Below are 17,961 nucleotides of genomic sequence, written 5' to 3' on the forward strand. Positions count from 1 at the left end.
ATCAGTCATGCACACTCTACTAAAAAGAACCCAGTTTCCATGAGTACCCACATCTCATTCTGGGCTCCAAACCAGCTTCATCTGAAATGGAAATTTCATTGAAATGTCTTTATTATATCATAAATCAGTCATGAACCTTTTCTAGTGAGGTTATCACTCCACATCCAGAAAAGACAAAGGCAATTCAACTGCCCAAACCAGAGGCTGTGCAAACAAGACCTTACGTGGAATATGGAAATATAAACTGGGCTCCTATGAGCTCTGACAAGGTACTGCCCCTCGCTGGGCCCTGATTCTTCAAAGAGAACTAGAGCAGAGATCGGCAAAATTTTTCTGCAAAGGGCCCAATTGTAAATATTTTAGACTCTGTGGGCCATACATTACTGTTGCATTACTCAGCTGTGGCCATCATAGCCTGAAAGCCGCCACAGACAACACGTCAGCAAATGGACATGGCTGTGTGCTAATACAACTTTACGTATGAACATTGAACTTTGAAGTACTGTACATATAATTTTCTTGTGTCATAAAATTCCTAGATTTCATTTTTTTAAGCAAGACTCATTCTTGCCTGGGCATCGTACAAAAATAGGTGGCCAGATCTGGCCCCTGGCTGCAGGTCACCCCCTGACCTCTGGCTGGAGCAGATCTTCTCACTGTAATGTGCACATGAATTACCTGGGGGTCTTGTTAAAATGCAGATTCTGATTCAGTAGATGTAGGTAATGTAGCTGCATTTCCTGTAAGGTCAAGTGATGCTTAAGAGAACAAGGGGATGGGGAATGTTCCAGCTCAGCCACTCAGAGACCCTAAGTGGTGCTTTGATTCTGCTGTTCACTGAAGAAATGCTCATTCAAAAGTCTGAACACAAGTGCGTCCCAGTGTTTTTTGTACAGCCTTCACCCCTATCCTGGCTTTTCGTTTCAGCTCTCTCACCTCCTGTCACAAGAACATAAGCGCCTTGAGAGCAAGGACTTCGTTCCTCTGTTTGCCACTGTCATCCGACAGTCTTGCACATGGCAGGTGTTCAGAAATATTTGTTGAAGAAATGAATGAAGACACAAGTCCTTGTTGGCCTCCCTTCTTGCGCATCTCCGCTGCGACTTTGTCATTCTATCACCACCTAGTGGACACTTTTGTGTACTGCGGGGCAGGGGAGAACAGTGCTCCACACGTGTGACTGACCCAAGCAGGAGGTACCCTAAGCCACTGCAGGCGGAGATCTGTCCCTTCTGATGCCACTGTATCTGTGTCCTTGTCTGCTAGTACAGAGCTCGGAGGAGGAGAGCCTTCCTGGAGGAGGCAGCATTTGAACTGAACAACGAAAGCAATATGATTAAGAACGGTGGCAATGAGAGGGAGGAAAGGATTCCTGGGAGAAGGATTAGCATGAGGAGGGGCCTAGAGGTGGAAAGCTTGGGCGTGTGCCAAGGGGAAGAGAAGTACAAGCAGCTGAGATGGGAAGGGGAAGGTGAGCCAAATAAGACACAGGAGGAAGGGAAGAGGCCCCAGGGAAAGGAAACTTCCACTTCGTGTTTGATCCATGCCAGGCATTTCATATGCATGAGATCTTTTAATCTCTGCAGAGTCCACTGAGGCAGATTTTAGCACCCCCACTTTACATACGAGGAAACTGAGGCCTAGATGGGTGAAGTGACTTGTCCAAGGTCACACACCTGATAAAGGGCAGAAATGAATTGAGATCATCTGATCCTTTCCTCCCTGAGGGGAGTGCCTACCCCTGATTTGTGCTTGAAGTGGGTGTATGGTGATGGGGCATATGTAGGAAGCTAGGAGCTGGGGTTCCAGTCACCCAGAGGCCTGGGCAGTTAGCTCCTCCACATCATCTCAAGGCCTGACAGCTCCATAACCTGGGAGCCTCCCTCTGCTCACGCTCATGGTCCTAGAGCCCTGGTCTGGGGGCACGATGCCTGGGTTCTAGTCTGGGCTCCCTTTACCTCTCTGGGCCAGAGGGTACAATGACTCTAATGACTGGTGAAAGGATCTCAGAGATCTCTTACTTGCCCATTATATAGATATGGAAACTGAGGCCAAGAGACGGACAAGAAGTCCCCTGATGATACACACCAAGCTAGGCTTAGTGTGGCTTCCATCTTGGCCTCTGCATGGATTCGCATCTGATCGCTGGAAGCTGATATGGCCATATGGGCCTGAGCCCTCGGTAGAGAGGAAGCAAAGGGCCCATTTCAGCCCTCTTGACCAGCCCAGGCCCTTGGATAATGTGTTTGAGTTTCAGTTCCCAGTGAGGTGTGTCTGGGGGATGAGGTGAGTGTGTGGAGCTACAGGCTGGGGGAAAGGGAGGGAAGCTTAGCAGGACCTGCCCCACAGGCTTTCCAGGGACTGGACTCACCAGAGCACAGGGAGGGATGGGGGTGACCCAGCTCTCTCAGCAAACCTCGATCGCCCCTAGACTTTCAGCCCTGCTGTAGCTCTGCTCCCAGCAAAGGAATCCTCCTGCCCCTTTCTCAGTCCCTCGGCCTGCTCTTCTGGGGAGCAGAGGACCCCAGCCTGGGGTATAGGGAAGTCACTTCCATCCACACTGAGCTCAGCTCTATGTCAGATTTGAAACAAGGTAAACTTCACCACCACACAGGCCTGGCAGTGGCGCTGTTAGGATTCCTCAAGAAAACGGAGGCTCAGAGAGACAGAAGGACTCGCCCAAGGTCATAAGTTGCCCTCAAACCCAAGACAGAGTGACACCACAGCATTTGACCACAACATCCACAACTCCTCTGACCCAAGCCACCAGCCAGCCTCTCCATGTGCTAACTTGACTCTGCCCAACAGACTCCACTTCTCCCTCTGACCTGCATCATTCGCCTTCCCTGCCCATTGTCCCCACAAACCAGGAGGAACACCAGGGCAAGGACAGGGTAGGATCCAAGCCTTTTGTAAGACTTCAGGACCCAGCCAGCGGGGACACTCAATAAACATCTTCCCCATGAGTGAGGGAACCCCTGCAAGGGTGGACACCATCCCCATTTTTCAAACTGAGGGTCAGTAGGGGCGGTGACCTGCTTGGGCCACCAGCAGACTCCAAGCAGAGCACTGACCAACCTGGGCCTCTTGCTGCCCAGACTCAGGTTCCCTCCATTGGACAATCTGGCTTGAAGCCCCCCAGCAGCTGTACCAAGTCCTGTGTGTGTGTGTGTGAGTCACTCAGTCATGTCTGACTCTTTGCAACCCCATGGACCGTAGCCCACCAGGCTCCTCTGTCTATAGCATTCTCCAGGCAAGAATACTGGAGTGGGTTTCCATTCCCTTCTCCAGGGGATCTTTCCAACCCAGGGATCGAACCCGGGTCTCCTGCATTGCAGGTGGATTCTTTATCATCTGAACCACCAGGGAAGCCTGCAAAGTCCTACACGTGGACCCAAAAGCGGGCACCATCCCTCAGATGCTGCGAGCCCGCTGACTTGCAAACACCTGTACGTGCTTGGGTGGAGATGAGCAGGGGAATGACCACAGATTTGCAGGGCTCCCTGTGGCAGGAGCAGGTTATTTCTGCTGGGGATTTCTACCAGAGCCGTTTCTGTAATCTTTCTCAGGGCATGGCTGGGGTTTAGTAATGAGCTGTAACAGCCCGAATACTTGGTTCTGTGAGCTGAGAACTGTTCATTCTTACATGAGGAGGGCTCCTCTTTCCTTGATGACTGAATTCAGTTGTGGCAAGGGGTGGGGGAGGGTTGGGAGGCAGGGATCCAGGACCAGAAGAGCAGCAGTGCTCACACAGGGCTGGAGCCGGGCACCACCTTTATACAGATGGAGCCGTGGAGGCCCAGGGCAGCTGCACGGTTGGCGGCAGCAAAACTTGGGTGTGGCAGGGCTGAGCGTGGGGTTCCCCAGAAGCAAGCTCTTGGCTGAGGATTCCAATGCAAGTGATTTATCCAGGAAGTATTCCCAGAATGAGCCTGGAAAGGACTGGGATCCAGGAGGGGTGGAGGTGGGGAGGAGGGAGAAGACCAGTTCAGTTCAATTCAGTCACTCAGTCGCGTCAGACTCTTTGTGACCCCATGGATTGCAGCATGCCAGGCTTCCCTGTCCATCATACGTGGTGCCATTTCTGGTCTCCCCCAGCAGAAGGTAACTTCAGTCTGATCCCAGCGGGCCCTGGAGTGTAAGTTACATGTCAGGGTTCTCAAAAGCCCAGGCAAGGGAGCTGGGCTTCCATGTTCCCTGCAACCATCAGTTTGCACCATCCAAGGAGACCTGAGTACAGCTTCCTGGAGGAGGAGGTGTGGCCTTGCCCTGTGATGTGGAACAGGATGTGTAGGTTCTGGCCCAGGCAGGTCACTGTCACCTACTGACCCTCAGTATTCCCATTTGAAAAATGGGGGTGGTGTCCACCCTTGCAGGGGTTCCCTCACTGAGAAGATGTTTATTGAGTGTCCCCCCAGCTGGGTCTTGAGGTCTCACAAAAAGCTTGGATCCTACCCTGTCCTTGCCCAGGTGTTCCTCCTGCTGAGGAAAAGGGCTTGAGGGGGATGCCAGAGAGGAGCTCAGGCATACTGCCGGAAGGCCAGGGTGGCCATGGTTAGGACAAGCCAAGGAAGAGTGTTAACTATATCCCTGGTGGCTCAGACAGTAAAGAATCTACCTGCAATGTGGGAGACCTGGGTTCCGTCCCTGGGTTGGGACGAATCCCTGGGGAAGGGAATGGCTACCCACTCCAGTATTCTTGCCTGGAGAAGCCCATGGACAGAGGAGCCTGGTGGGCTACAGTCCACGGGGTTGCAAAGAGTCAAACACGACTAAGCGACTAAAGCACAAGAAAGAGTGTGGAGCTGGAGGGACGGCGCATCTCCCTGCCGGCTGCAGGTGAAGTACACTCAGCTATTTCAGCAGAAGTCCCATGAACCACCTCCGGAAATCCCTCTCTCATTTGCCACTGTTTGTGGCCAAAACCCTGAACTGTGACGAGGAGGGACAAATAGCTTAGGGGAGAGGTAGAACTGTCTTATTCAGCCAAAAATGTTCAGAAATGAGTCACTGGCCTTGATCTAGGCCCCAAGAGGCTCTGCCAACAAGAGCTCCAGGCCCCAGGTGAGGTGGACATCAGGCCTGGGCCCAGAGGGCAGAGAAATGTTGATGAGGGGCAGCCCAGGGAGGGCGGTGTGTTATTAGTGGGAACTCCCATCTCTTTACATGACCCCACTTCCCTTCTCTCCATCCCCCTCAAGCCAGTCTCCTGGAGTTGCCAGCTGCTGCTGCTGCTGCTAAGTTGCTTCAGTCATGTCCAATTCTGTGCGACCCCAGAGACAGCAGACCATGAGGCCCACCCCGCCCCCCCTCCACGTCCCTGGGATTCTCCAGGCAAAAACACTGGAGTGGGCTGCCATTTCCTTCTCCAATGCAGAAAAGTGAAAAGTGAAAGTGAAGTCACTCAGTCGTGTCCGACTCTTTGCGACCCTATGGACTGCAGCCTACCAGGCTCCTCCATCCATGGGATTTTCCAGGCAAGAGTACTGGAGTAGGGTACCATTGCCTTCTCCGGGAGTTGCCAGAGGTTCCCTCTAAAAAGCAAATCTGGTCCTGTCTCCTCCCTGCCTGCCACCTTCCCTGGCTTCCCACTGCCCTTAGGAGAAAGCCCAAAGCCCAGTGTTCTCCCAGGAATCTTCCCGTGAGAACGATGCATAGCCTGCAGGGACTGACAGCAGCAAACTTCAGGCAGAGATCGGGAGTTTCAGCATCTTCCTGGAGCCCACAGGCCAGGGCAGCGCTGGCAGCAGCCTGGCTCTCCAGGAAGAAGGAAGAGCTGCCCCGGGACCCGCTCCCCAGGCCTCCCTTCTCGACTTTGCCTCAGTAATTAATTTATGGAAAGCATCTAAATTGGGAGTCAACACAGTCCTGCAAATCTCATCTAATCCCTGCCTCCAATGGAGGGAGCAGCACCTTGGGGGTGGAGCTTTTCTTACAGTGATTACATTTGGTTTTTTTCTGGGAAAAAGCATGAAAATGAAGCATTTAAGGTCTAATTTCCCCAATAACTTTTGGAAGGAGGAGGCTTCCAGGTGGTTTTTGGCGAGGTCTCAGGGAGCCTTTCAGTCCTGCAGCCCCAGGAGGGCTTTGGGGGAGAGGGGATAGACTCTAGTTCATCAAAAGTTCCTCTTGGCTCCACCTTTAAGCACAGCCAGAATCCGCCTTCTTCTCTTCCTCTGCTGCCTCCACCCCACCTAAGCCATGGTCACCTCTGCAGTGGTCCCCTGGCCATCTCCCTATTTCCACCTCACCCTGCTCCAGTCTCTGCTCACAGGCAACCAGGGCCAAGCCATGGCTCCTCAGAAGCTCTCCAAGGGCTCCCTGCTACCCTTGCGGGGAACTCAGGAATACTGTCAGTCCCATTAAGGGCCACACGATGCCCTCCATCCTCATTCTCTCCCTTCTCCTGCCTCCCTGGAATCCCTTGATGATGCACACTCTGCCTGCCAGCACTCCTGCAGGCTGTTTCCCCTGCATGGAATGTTCTTCCTACTGATCTTATTCAAAAATTGTCTCTTTGCAGCTTCCCTGATCACACCCATGCCCCATTCATTCTCTATTCTCCTCACTCTTTACCACTCACCACCAACCCGAAATAGCCTTATTTTTTTCCTTATTGTCTAGCTTCCCTCTATTCTTCATCAGAATGTCAGCTCTAAGAGCAAGGGATTTGTTTTAATAATAAAGATTTTGTATTTAGAATTAGCCAGCTGGACTCAGTTTAGATGATCCCAATTCTGTTGGCAATGTCCGAAGCATCAGTCAGGAGCCAGTAGAACATTCGCCTTCTTCTCTCCATCAGGCCTGATCGGGGTGTTGGCCTCGGCCACGTCAGTATCACAGAGCTTCTTCCCAGCCTGTTTAATCTGATGCTTATTGGCCTTGACCTCCACGGTGAACACAGTGTGCTGTTGTCTGTTTTCTTCATGGCTGACCCTGTGGTCGGGGGAAACTTGGTGATGGCAGTGTGGTCAAGCTTGTTTCTCCTGGCGGCTCCTCTGAGAATATTTGGGCTGCCTCCTGAGCCACAGTGTTTTGGGCCAGCGGAAGGTGGGTGACTTCCGGATCTTCTTCCTGTGGCTGTGGACACCTTTCAACATCGCTTTCTCAGTCTTCAAGGGCTTTCCTTTGCCTTTGGCTTTGGGAGGGGCAGGGGCTTCCTCTTCACCTTCAGCACCAATTTCCTGAAAAGGAGCAAGGGATTTGTTTTGCTCACTGACATATCTCCAGTACGGACCGCAGTGCCTGGCACATGATACTCAATAAATACTAACCAAATGGATGAATGAACTGCATTGTGACACAGCGGGTGGCAGAGATCCTGAAATGTTGGGGGGCTGTCCTCTCTGGGTGGGTGGAATCAGTCTGAGCTTACCTCCTACAGGCAGTCTTCCGTCTAGGTTCTAAATGGAAGTCCTGGCTACAGGGGGCAGCTCTGATCACTCAGTAGGACTGATTTTTCCTTTGGTGCAAACACCACCTCTTCCAGGGAGCCCTCTGAGAACCCTTCCCAACCCTCAGGGAAAGTTTGTCCTACCTCCTCCTGGCCTGACACTTTCTCTCTTGTGGTCTCTTTGGGGTGTTGGTGTCAGGCTGAGGTCCCTGGCGGGCACCTGAGTCATATCCAGAGAACACCTGGAGGGCCCGCTTCAGTTCACGCTTTACAGGGCCTCTCATGAGGCCAAAGTCACACCTTCTCCTCACTCAGGCCTCACAACAACCCTCTGAGGCAGACATTCTCATCCCCATTTTACAGAGGAGGAAACTGCGGTTAGAGGCCACAGACATGACTTACCCAAGTCCCACAGCTGTGTCACAAGGTGGAGTGTAGCCGGGCTCCCTGGCCCCAAGGCCAGCTCCACGACCTTCAGCATGGTGCTCAAAAAGTGTTTGGGGAATGACAAGCCTGAGTTCTGGGGCTCCTGAGCGAGTGATGAAGATGCTGTAAACACAGCATGCGCCAACCCACTGCTGGTCTGGTCTGTGTGGCCCATCCTTGCTCAGCTGAGCATTGAGATGGAGACTCTCCTGGTGTTCTGTGCAGGTAAAGAAAAGACAGTGATTCTCTTTTCCAGGGCCCCATAGCGGGCAGGGGCATATAAAGAGGTTGTACCATGCCCAGTGCCTATCCCTGGTCCTTAGCCTCACCCTGGTGGCAAAGACAAGGCCCAGAAGAGTTGAGCAATGAGCCAAAAATTAGGGACAGAATTGGGAGCAATGACCCTTGACATCAGTTCTATCTTGCTGTCTGAGTCTACCTGCTATGTCTGTAATGGCCATATCCCTAGGACCCAGACCTCGGTTTCCTCTTTTGTAAAGGGGGAACACTGTACCTATTTAATAGTATCAAAGATTAAATGAGGTAACACAGGCAAGAGCCTGGCACAGTGCCCAGCAGAAAGTAAATTCTTAGTAATCGGAGCATATAGTTATCAGCTGGTTCCAACGCCTATGCTGCGTTGTCTCCTCCTTCCCTGCCTTACGGGTGGCTCTTACAGGCTTGCAGCTGCAAACTTGGTAGTAGTTAGAAGACCCATTTCTTTAGGGGAAAGAATAACAATTAAAATACTAGTGCCCCGTGGTGGAAATGGTGTGACAAAACGAGCACAGCGTGGCAGTGTCTTGTGAGTATCTTAAATCTGCAAGGTAAGTATTTTATGAATGTTACATATTAATAAAGTCTCATTTTGTCTGAATTCTCCCACCTTTTAAAATGTATGTCAAGAAACAAGCAACTTCGAAGCTGTGCAGTTAAGTGAGCTGCCAACTGGATTTACAATATTGCCACGTAGGGCATTTTTTAAAATAGGTAAACAAATATAAACATCTTCTCTCACCTTTTGTCAGGATTAGTCTTGAATTCGGTGAATTTTGAATTACGCCCCAGCAGGACTAGACCCCTCCTGGAGTAAGGTGCAGTGGTCCTACATACCACAAGGGCCAACCATTTGGAAGTAGCACTTTGATAGAACCCATAAAAAATGCAAGCCATTCTTGAGCCCTGGAGCTCAACATAAGAGCCATTTACATAGGCTGACCACTTACTGACTCTGAAATTTATCCTAGTGAAGTAATTCCAAAAGAGCAAAGCAAAATGCAAGCACACGAAGATGTTAATTGTAGTGCTGCTTACAGTTGAGGAAAATGGTAAACAATCTACAACAAGAGGGGAGTGATTCTGTAAATTATGCTGGGGCCCTGGATGGTTCTTTGACCAATAAAAGTTATCATTTTGAAGATCATGTGGGACTTCCCTGGTGGTCCAGTGGTTAAGACTCTGCGCTTCCACTGCAAGGGGCACAGGTTTGATCCCTGGTTAGGGAACTAAGATCCCCCATGCCTCTCTGTGTGGCCAGAAAGTTGAAAAGAAGAAGATTGTTTAACAACATAGATGATGTTTACATTCAAGTGTTTCATATCGAAGGAGAAAATGCAAAGCTGCCTTGGGACTCTGGTCTCTGATACTGTCAGGACAATTTTCCTTCCTTGCTGTCTGGTCCTCCCAACAGCCCTCTGAGGTAGACAGAACAGGTCATTAGTTATTCTCTCATAATCCAGGCGAGGAAAGAGAGACCACAGGGACTCAGATTCTGACCTGGGGCAGCTCCGGACACAGAACCCAGCACTGCCTCAGAGGAGCGCGCCCCTGCCTGGGGGCCCAGCAGCAAGCCCCCAGCTCCCAAGTGAGGACAGCGTCAGTCAAACCCCAGTTCCCTCCCGTTTCATCCAGGAGGGGTGTCCCCAGGCAACTGTTTCTTCCTCCTCGGGCTGGGATTTCCCCTCTTGGGCAGTTTGGAAGAACCCCAGTGCCACGCCCCATCTTGCTCTGAGCTGGTCTTATAGGCACATTTGACCCATGAGATCATGTGGAAAAACCCTTAGAAACTTTATACATACTGCAGGTGCAATTGTTCCTATTATTTAAAACAAGTTGTAATGCGAAATTTTTCCATCATGCAAACATTGCTGGTAATAACATAACAAATGCTCCCCCTCCATGGCCACCTTAGGAAATACAACCTTAGGGGGACACTTGGAGGCTCCTGGGTGCCCTGATCCTCATACTGCCCTCTATCTCTGTCACACAGGTAACCCAAACCACAAAGGGGTGTTGATCTGTAGTGTTAAGTAGTATTGTTTTGCACGCCTTTAAACTTTCAATATGTGGCTTCATGCTGTCTTGCATTCATTCAGCAAATTCACTCAGCAAATATTTATTGGGTGCTTACTGTATATGAGGTACGCTTTCAAATCGTTGGGAACATGAGTGAACAAAACAGACAAGATCTCTACTCTTGTGTACATTCCCATGGGGTGAGCCAAACAATAAGCAAAATGTACGAATTATAGATAAATTATATGTTAGAATGTGAGAGTTGCAAAGGAGAAAAATAAAGTCAGATGGGTGGGGGGCAGGGGGTGGAATGCTGCAATTTTAAGTAGGATCATATCATTCTATTTCCTGTTTATTTACTCCATATTATTTTCTTCTTTTTTATGAATGCACCATCTTTATTCTTTTTCTTGGCAATGAACATTTAAGTTTGTTTTTTTGTCATTATAAACAGTATTACCATAAGCATTCTTATAAATGTCTCTTTGGATACACTCAGAAGAGATTTGGTGGGGGGCATATATCCTAGTATAAATTTGCTGAGCCTAGGGCATCTTTGACTTAACTTAGATGGTACCAGTGACTTCCACAAGCAGCGTATGAGGGGTCCAGTTACTCTACCTCTTCTCCAACACTTGATGGTATCAGAGTTTAAAAAAACACCTGCCAATCTGACAAGTATAAAATACCATCTTTGTTTAAACTGAATTTCCCAGATAACATATTTTCATAAATTTATTCATTATCTGTGTTTTCTTCTTTAATGACTAGGAATTTCATTGACTTTTGTCTGTTGATTTTATGCCCAGTAATCTTACAACTAATAATTGGTCTGTAGACTTCTTTGGGTTTTCTAAATAATCATATCATCTGCAAATACTGACAGTTTCTCTGTCTTTTCAAACGTATGCCATTCATTTATTTTCTTCTTTATTAATTTATTTATAAACTTCTACTAAATGTAATTATTTAAGAAAGACAAATTTGTAAGTACAAGGCTGAACAAAAATGTTAGAGTGGGCATTCTTATCTTTTCCTGATTTTAAACGAAATGTTTCTATTTTTTACACAAGTAATATTTCTTTTGGATGTTTTTCTAGATATCCTTTATCAGTTTAAGGAACTTCCCTTTTATTTCCAATTTGCTTAAAAGTTTATCATTGGTCAGTATATACTTGTATCAAATACCTTCTTCTGTGTCTACTTAGATAATATGCTTTTCCTTCTTTAATCTATTAATGTAGTAAATTACCTTTATAGATTTTCTAATATTAAGCTACCTTTGTATTCTTGGAACAAACTCAACTTGGTTATTTTACATTATCTTTTTTATATACATTTTGATAATGTTACTTAGGATTATTATATCTAAATGTATGAGTGAAATAGATCTGTAATTTGCTTTTTTTATGCTATACTTGTTTACTTTTTGTATTACGATTACACCGGCCTCAAAAAATTAATTTGGGAATATTCATTATTTTTATATTCCCTAGAAGAATTCATGTAAGATTGGGATTGTCTATTTTTGAAATGTTTGTATAATTCACCTATAAGACCATCTGGGCCTTGAATTTTCTTTATGGGAATATTTTTCAATTATTCCTTCAAATTCTCTAATTGTTTAAAGGCTATTCATAATATCTATTTTTTTTTTCAGTTTTGGTAGGAATTTATTTCTACTAAGACTTCAAATTTGTTGACATAAAGTTGTTGATAGCATTCTCTTACTGCATTTTTTCTCAGTTATCTTTTATTGCAAATACAGCCACATGAAAAGATAAAATCTCCAAATATTTGTCTATCTTTATCTTATTATCTTTTAAGCCTGTTTTAACTATAGTTATGTTACTCTTTTCATATATAATATCATTTATTTGTATATTTTCTTTTTTTTTCTTTGATCAATCTTCCCAGAGATTTTTGTCTTTTCAAAGAATCAACTCTTAGTTTCATTGGTCTTTACCTTCCATTTTTTAAATTCTGTTTCATTGATTTCCATTTTGTTTTTTTAAAATCTCTTTCCTTATGTTGTTTTGGGGTTTACTGTAATTTTTTCAAACTCCTTATATTTGACACTAAGGTCATTAATTTGCCCTGAGGGTATTTGCCCGCCAGCTGAACTGAGCTAAGCAACAGCTGTTTTGAGAGGACTTCGGGAGGAGGGAGTCAGATGTGGAGAGCCAGGTCCCAGGGCGGGGCTGGGGAGGAGCCTAATCAAGACTCTCCACCGGGAAGAAGGACTCCCTCCATACCTAACCTGGGTACAATATTGCTTTCTCTCCAAACTATTAATATAGCAAATTGACTAAAACAGAACAAACCCACAAAGAGGAGGATAATAGAGGAGTCATCAGCAACAGCATTTTGGTAGTTGGCAAGTAGATGGACTTAAACAGGTCCAAGAAAGCCGTATCCCAGAGATGAAGAAGCATCTTCATCAAAAGAAGCCTGATTTATACCACAGAACCATGAAGAGGTCTCAAACCAGGCTCATCAATTATCTCAGGATTGGGGTTAATATGGGGTGATGTGGACAGAGAAAAGATCAGAGAAAAAGAAGGTATATACAGAGGACTACGACTCAGAATGGCAATGGATTTTTAAAAAACTGCATCAGGGGAAGCCAGAACACAATGGAGTAACAAGTTCAAAATTCTGAAAGAGAGTTTGTGGTTAAATTGATGATAAAAATGAGCAAGCTGAGCCAATGATTAAAACAAGTCAGTTATTACTCCAGGGAAAACAAAATGCTATGCAGAAAAAGAAAATAACAACATTTTTACGCAGCTCATTTGACAACAGATTTACAGCCAGAAAGGGCTTCTCGGGTGGTGCAGTGGTAAAGAACCTGCCTGCTAATACAGGAGGTCCAAGAGAGGCGGGTTCGATCTCTGAGTCGGGAAGATCCCGTGGAGTAGGAAATGGCAAGCTGCTCCAATATTCTTGCTTAGAAAATTCCATGGACAGAGGAGCTGGATGGGCTACAGTCCATGGGGTGGCAAAGAGTTGGACATGACTGAGAGATTGAGCACACACACATTACAGTAGGAATAAGGAATAATGAATATTGGTCTAATCAGAGTGACAACTATACTGGGAGGCTGATGACCGGGAGGTATATGTGGGTGTGCGGGTGGCTGAGGATAGGTATGTGTTTTGTAGCCGTTGTATTTAGCGGCAGGGGTTGATGAGAAAGTTAAATCTTCTCTTCTTGATGAGAAATCATTAGATAATGCCCAAACCTGAAAATTCAAGAAGTAGCCATATAAGCATGTTCTTTGTGGAAAATATGGTAAATATCAGAAAGATTGAAATCTGTATCTCTACAACTGAGAAAGAGGGGTAGGGTGGTGATAGGGTAAGGGGTTGAGGGAAAGGGGCTTCAGGGAATTGCCTATTTTCATAAGAAACCATGTAGAATTTTTCAACTTTCAAAATTATATGCATGTTTAACTTTGATAAAAATAAAAACTAAATTTTAAAATTTCCAAAAGTGGGACGGCTGGGTTAACAGGTATGCATATTTTTAAGATCTTACTCACAGAGCTACATAGTGCACCCATTTTACGCTCTTCCAGAAGTGAATCAGTCTCTAATTTCTAGTCCTTGCCAGTACCATTATCGATTTTCAGATCTCTGCCAGTTTGATTAAAAAAAAAAAAAAAGATATCCTATTGTGGTTTTCATTTGCATTTCTTTGACTTCCAAATAGTTTTACATAGTTAACATATTTAACCATTTTTAGTTATTTTTTGATTCATTTCCTGTTACAGTTTTGTCCATTTTTATCTTCGAGTCTTCATGTTTTTCACCATTGGTTTATAAGGGTTTTTAAAATAGTAAGCCTACTAATTCTTGATCTATCACACGTTACAAATATTTCTACCCACCATGGGTCCTTCTGCTTATAATTTTTTTTTTTTTTTTTGGCCACAGGGGGCTCAGACAGTAAAGAGTCTACCTGAAATGAAGTAGATTCAGGTTCAACCCCTGGGTAGGGAAGATACCCTGAAGACTGGCATGGCAACCCACTCCAGTATTCTAGCCTGGAGAATTCCATAGCAGGGGGTTACAAAGAGTCAGGCACGACTAAGTGACTAACACACTGACTTTCACGTGAGATCTTAGTTCCCCCGACCCCAGGATACTGAACCAGAGCCCCTTGCATTGGAAGCATGGAGTCTTAACCACTGCACTGCCATGGAAGTCCTTAATTTTCTTTTTTTGATGTGAGGGATTTTTAATTTTTATGTAGTTCAGTCTGTCTTTTATGCTTTTTGCCTTGGGATCATGCCTGGAAAACCCTTGCTCGTTTATGGGTTTTTACAGCGGTATTTCACCGAGTCAAAGTTTTCACATTTTAAATCTCTGGAATTGGGATGTGTTTATAATCACCAGTGCTCAGGTGGCAGTCATTGCCTGCCTGCCCCACATCAAAATGTGCAGAAAGTGACCTAGAAGTGGAGCAGACTTAAGGGAATGCTGCATTACCACCTGTCTCCTTTTCTCCAGAGTTCTAGCCTGCAGATGGTGGGTGGAAATGACACAGGGGCTTTCCTGCTTGGCCTGTAAAACCTTCCATACCACCCTCTCCTCTCTCTCTCTCTGCTGCTGGAAGATCTAGCAGTGGTTCTCAGTGATAGTAGAACCAGAGGCAGAGGAGTTTAGGTCCATGAAAAGCCTAATGGGAGATGCTTGCTGACCAGGGGTCCTCATTGTTATTTGTGTGAATAAGAAATAAACTGTTACTGTGTTAAGCTCTTGAGATTTGGGGTTTTGTTTGTTATAGCTGCTAACACTGCTGATACCCAACTGATAATCTTGTCTTATTTCTGACTCAAATGTGAATCCCTCTAGATTAGAGTTGAGTGTTTTATCACTGAGTATGATGTTGGCTCCTGATTTTAGATAAATGTACTTTATCTGATGCTTTTAAAAAAATATATCAGGTCTTGGTATTGGAGTTACTCTAAGTATATAAAATTAATTGGAAAATTTTAAACATTCTTAAACTCTGGAAAAAGTTAAATAGCATAGGAGTTAATTATTATGTGAAACTTTGACAAGATTCATCCTGAGAACTGCCTATAGCAAGAGTAGAACTTGAATATGCTTTACTTTTTTTTTCTTTTTCAAAATAACTTTTTAAAATTATTTTTTAAAAGCAGTTTTAGATTTACAACAAAATTGGGAGGAAGGTATAGAGATTTCCCACATACCCCCTGGCCCTACACATCCATTAGCAACATCTCCACTCTAGTATGGTACAGTTTTAACCAAGTATGAACCTATATTAACATATTCTTATCACCCAAAGTCTATAGTTAACCTTAGGGTTCATCTAAGTATTATACATTACATGGGTTTGGACAAATATACAATGATATTTATCCATCATTATAATAACATACATCCTAAAAATGCTCAGTGTCCCACCTACTTGTCTTTCTGTCACTCCCTCCCACCAACCACTGAAAACCACTGATCTTTTTACTGTCACCATAGCTCTGCCTTTCCTAGAATGTCTTATAGTTGGGATCATATAGTATATAGACTTTTCAGATTGGCTTCTTTACCCTAGTAATACTTATTTAAGATTCTTGATTCTTTCATGTTCTTGACACTGTAAAATTCTTAGTAGTGAACACAGGCAAAACATCCTCTGACATAAACCACACCAATATTTTCTTAGGTCAGTCTCTGTCTTCTGCATTTAAGATCTATTACCTTTCACCAGACAGAACCACTCAAGGGGTTTTTTACCCAGTTGCTTCCACCATCTACCTGTTTTTCAAAGTCCTGCTAAAATGCAGCTCCTCCAAGGAAACTTCCAGCTTCCTAAGTCAGAATCAGTTTTGCCCTAGACTTCCCTGGTGGTTCAGTGGTTAGGAATCTGCCTGCCAATGCAGGGGACACAGGTTTGATCCCTGGTCTGGGAAAATTCCACATGCCTCAGGGCAACTAAACCCATTCCCAGCACAGTTACTGAAGCCTGTGTGCCATAGCTATTAAGCCTGCATGCCCTGGAGCCCATGCTGTGCTACAAAAGAAGCCACAACGAAACTAGAGTAGCCTCTGCTTGCTGTAACTAGAGAAAGCCCACGCACAGCAACAAAGACTCAAGCAGCCAACAATAAAAAAAGAACTGGTTTCCTCTCTCTGACCGTGTACACTCTTTCTGTAGCAGGTGGTTTGCACCTCTCCACACTGCATTTAAATGCCAGTAGAGGCAGCACAAGGTAGTAGAATGCAGACAGAGCTGGGCTGGAGTCTGAGCCTTACCACTTCCTAGCTGGGACCTTGGGACCCCTTACCCCCATTTAACCTCTCTGAGCATCAGTACTCTCATCTGTAAAATGGGATAATGATCATACCTGGGAGATCATACCTCCTTGATCCCAGGTGCTTATTATCCTATTTGATATGTGAATGTGTCCCCTGCCAGCTCCCAAGGGCAGACTCTAGAGTGAGGGTCTTGGAAATCCTAAGAAACATTGACTTGAAATCCCGAGAGGAAGCCCTGAGAGGCCACCTGCTAGATTCTGTGCAAAGTCCCCTCCTCTGGAGAAGCCCTAGACTGCTTTCTCACACTCTCATGGGTTGCCTGGCTTGGCCTCCAGCCTGAGGAGTGGAAGAAGGCCAGAACGGGGATAAATAAAAGTTGCTCCTGCTCAAAAAATTAAAAATAGAATCACTATCTGACCCAGCAATCCTACTTCTTGAACATATACCCAAAAGAGTTAAAGCAGATACTTGAGATATTTCTGTTCATAAGCAGTATTCACAATAGCCAAAATATGGAAGCAACCCAAACATCCCTCAGTCAGACTTCCCTGGTGGTCCAGTGGTAAAGAATCCGCCTGCCAATGCAGGAGACGCGGGTTTGATCCCTGGTCTGGGAAGATTCCACATGCCACAGGACAACTGTGCTCTGCCACAAGAGAAGCCATCACAACGAGAAGACCACACACCACAACTGGAGAGTAGCCCCCGCTTGCCGCAACTAGAGAAACCCCATGTGCCGCAATGAAGATCTGGCACAGCCAAAAATAAATTAATTAATAAATTAATTAAAAATATCCCTCAGGGGGTGGATGGATAAACAAAATCTGGTATATATTAATATGTACAATAGAATATTATTTAACTTAAAAGGAAAGGAAATCCTGACAGATACTATTAATATAACATGGATGACCCTTGAGGACATTATTTCAAGTGAAATAAGCCAGTCACAAAAAGGCAAATACTGTATGCTTCCATTTACATGAAGAACCTGGAGTAGTCAGATTCATAGAGAAAGAAAGCAGAGTGGAGGTTGCCAGGGTCTGGGAAGAGGGGGCTGCTGCTGCTGCTGCTAAGTCGCTTCAGTCATGTCCGACTGTGCGACCCCATAGATGGCAGCCCACCAGGCTCCCCCGTCCCTGGGATTCTCCAGGAGAGGGGGCAGTGGGGAGTTATTGTTTAACTGAACAGTTTCAGTTTTGCAAGATGAAAAGAGTTCTGGAGATGGATGGTGGTGACGGTTGTATGACAACATGAATGGTGAATGTGCTTCATGCCACTGAACCGCAGTTAAAAATGGTTAAGGTGGTAAATTTTATGTTATGTATCTTTTACTAAAATTTAAACAAATGTTTTGGGGCTCTGTAGTGGCCCAGCCTGGGGATGTGCAAGGCCCCACCTAGAGAACAGTGCCAGGTGGGTGGCACACAGCCCTCACCCCCAATCCTCAGCAGACTTTGCCCACTGCCTTCTCCACAAGGCAGAGGCCAGGCAGGAGATGGGAGCCCATGATGAGCTGAGAATTGGAGAGGATGGAAACCTGGGCTTTTAAAAGTAGA

At 45.7% G+C, this 17,961-nt stretch overlaps 1 long non-coding RNA gene across 4 annotated transcripts in view; it reads right to left on the reverse strand.

Moving 5' to 3' along the window:
- Nucleotides 1-6,656: 6,656 nt before the first annotated feature.
- The window catches only part of LOC102267956 (uncharacterized), a 46,993-nt gene continuing 35,688 nt past the window's right edge, over nucleotides 6,657-17,961 (reverse strand). For all 4 annotated transcript variants that reach the window (XR_011465121.1, XR_011465119.1, XR_011465118.1 and 1 more), the window contains 2 exons: nucleotides 7,796-8,036; nucleotides 6,657-7,184 (listed from right to left, as the gene is read on the reverse strand). This is a non-coding gene — a long non-coding RNA (uncharacterized lncRNA). The remainder of the gene's footprint in view (nucleotides 7,185-7,795; nucleotides 8,037-17,961) is intronic.

The sequence above is a fragment of the Bos mutus genome, chromosome 8 (genome assembly GCF_027580195.1).
Source record: "Bos mutus isolate GX-2022 chromosome 8, NWIPB_WYAK_1.1, whole genome shotgun sequence".
NCBI classification, from domain to species: Eukaryota; Metazoa; Chordata; class Mammalia; order Artiodactyla; family Bovidae; genus Bos; species Bos mutus.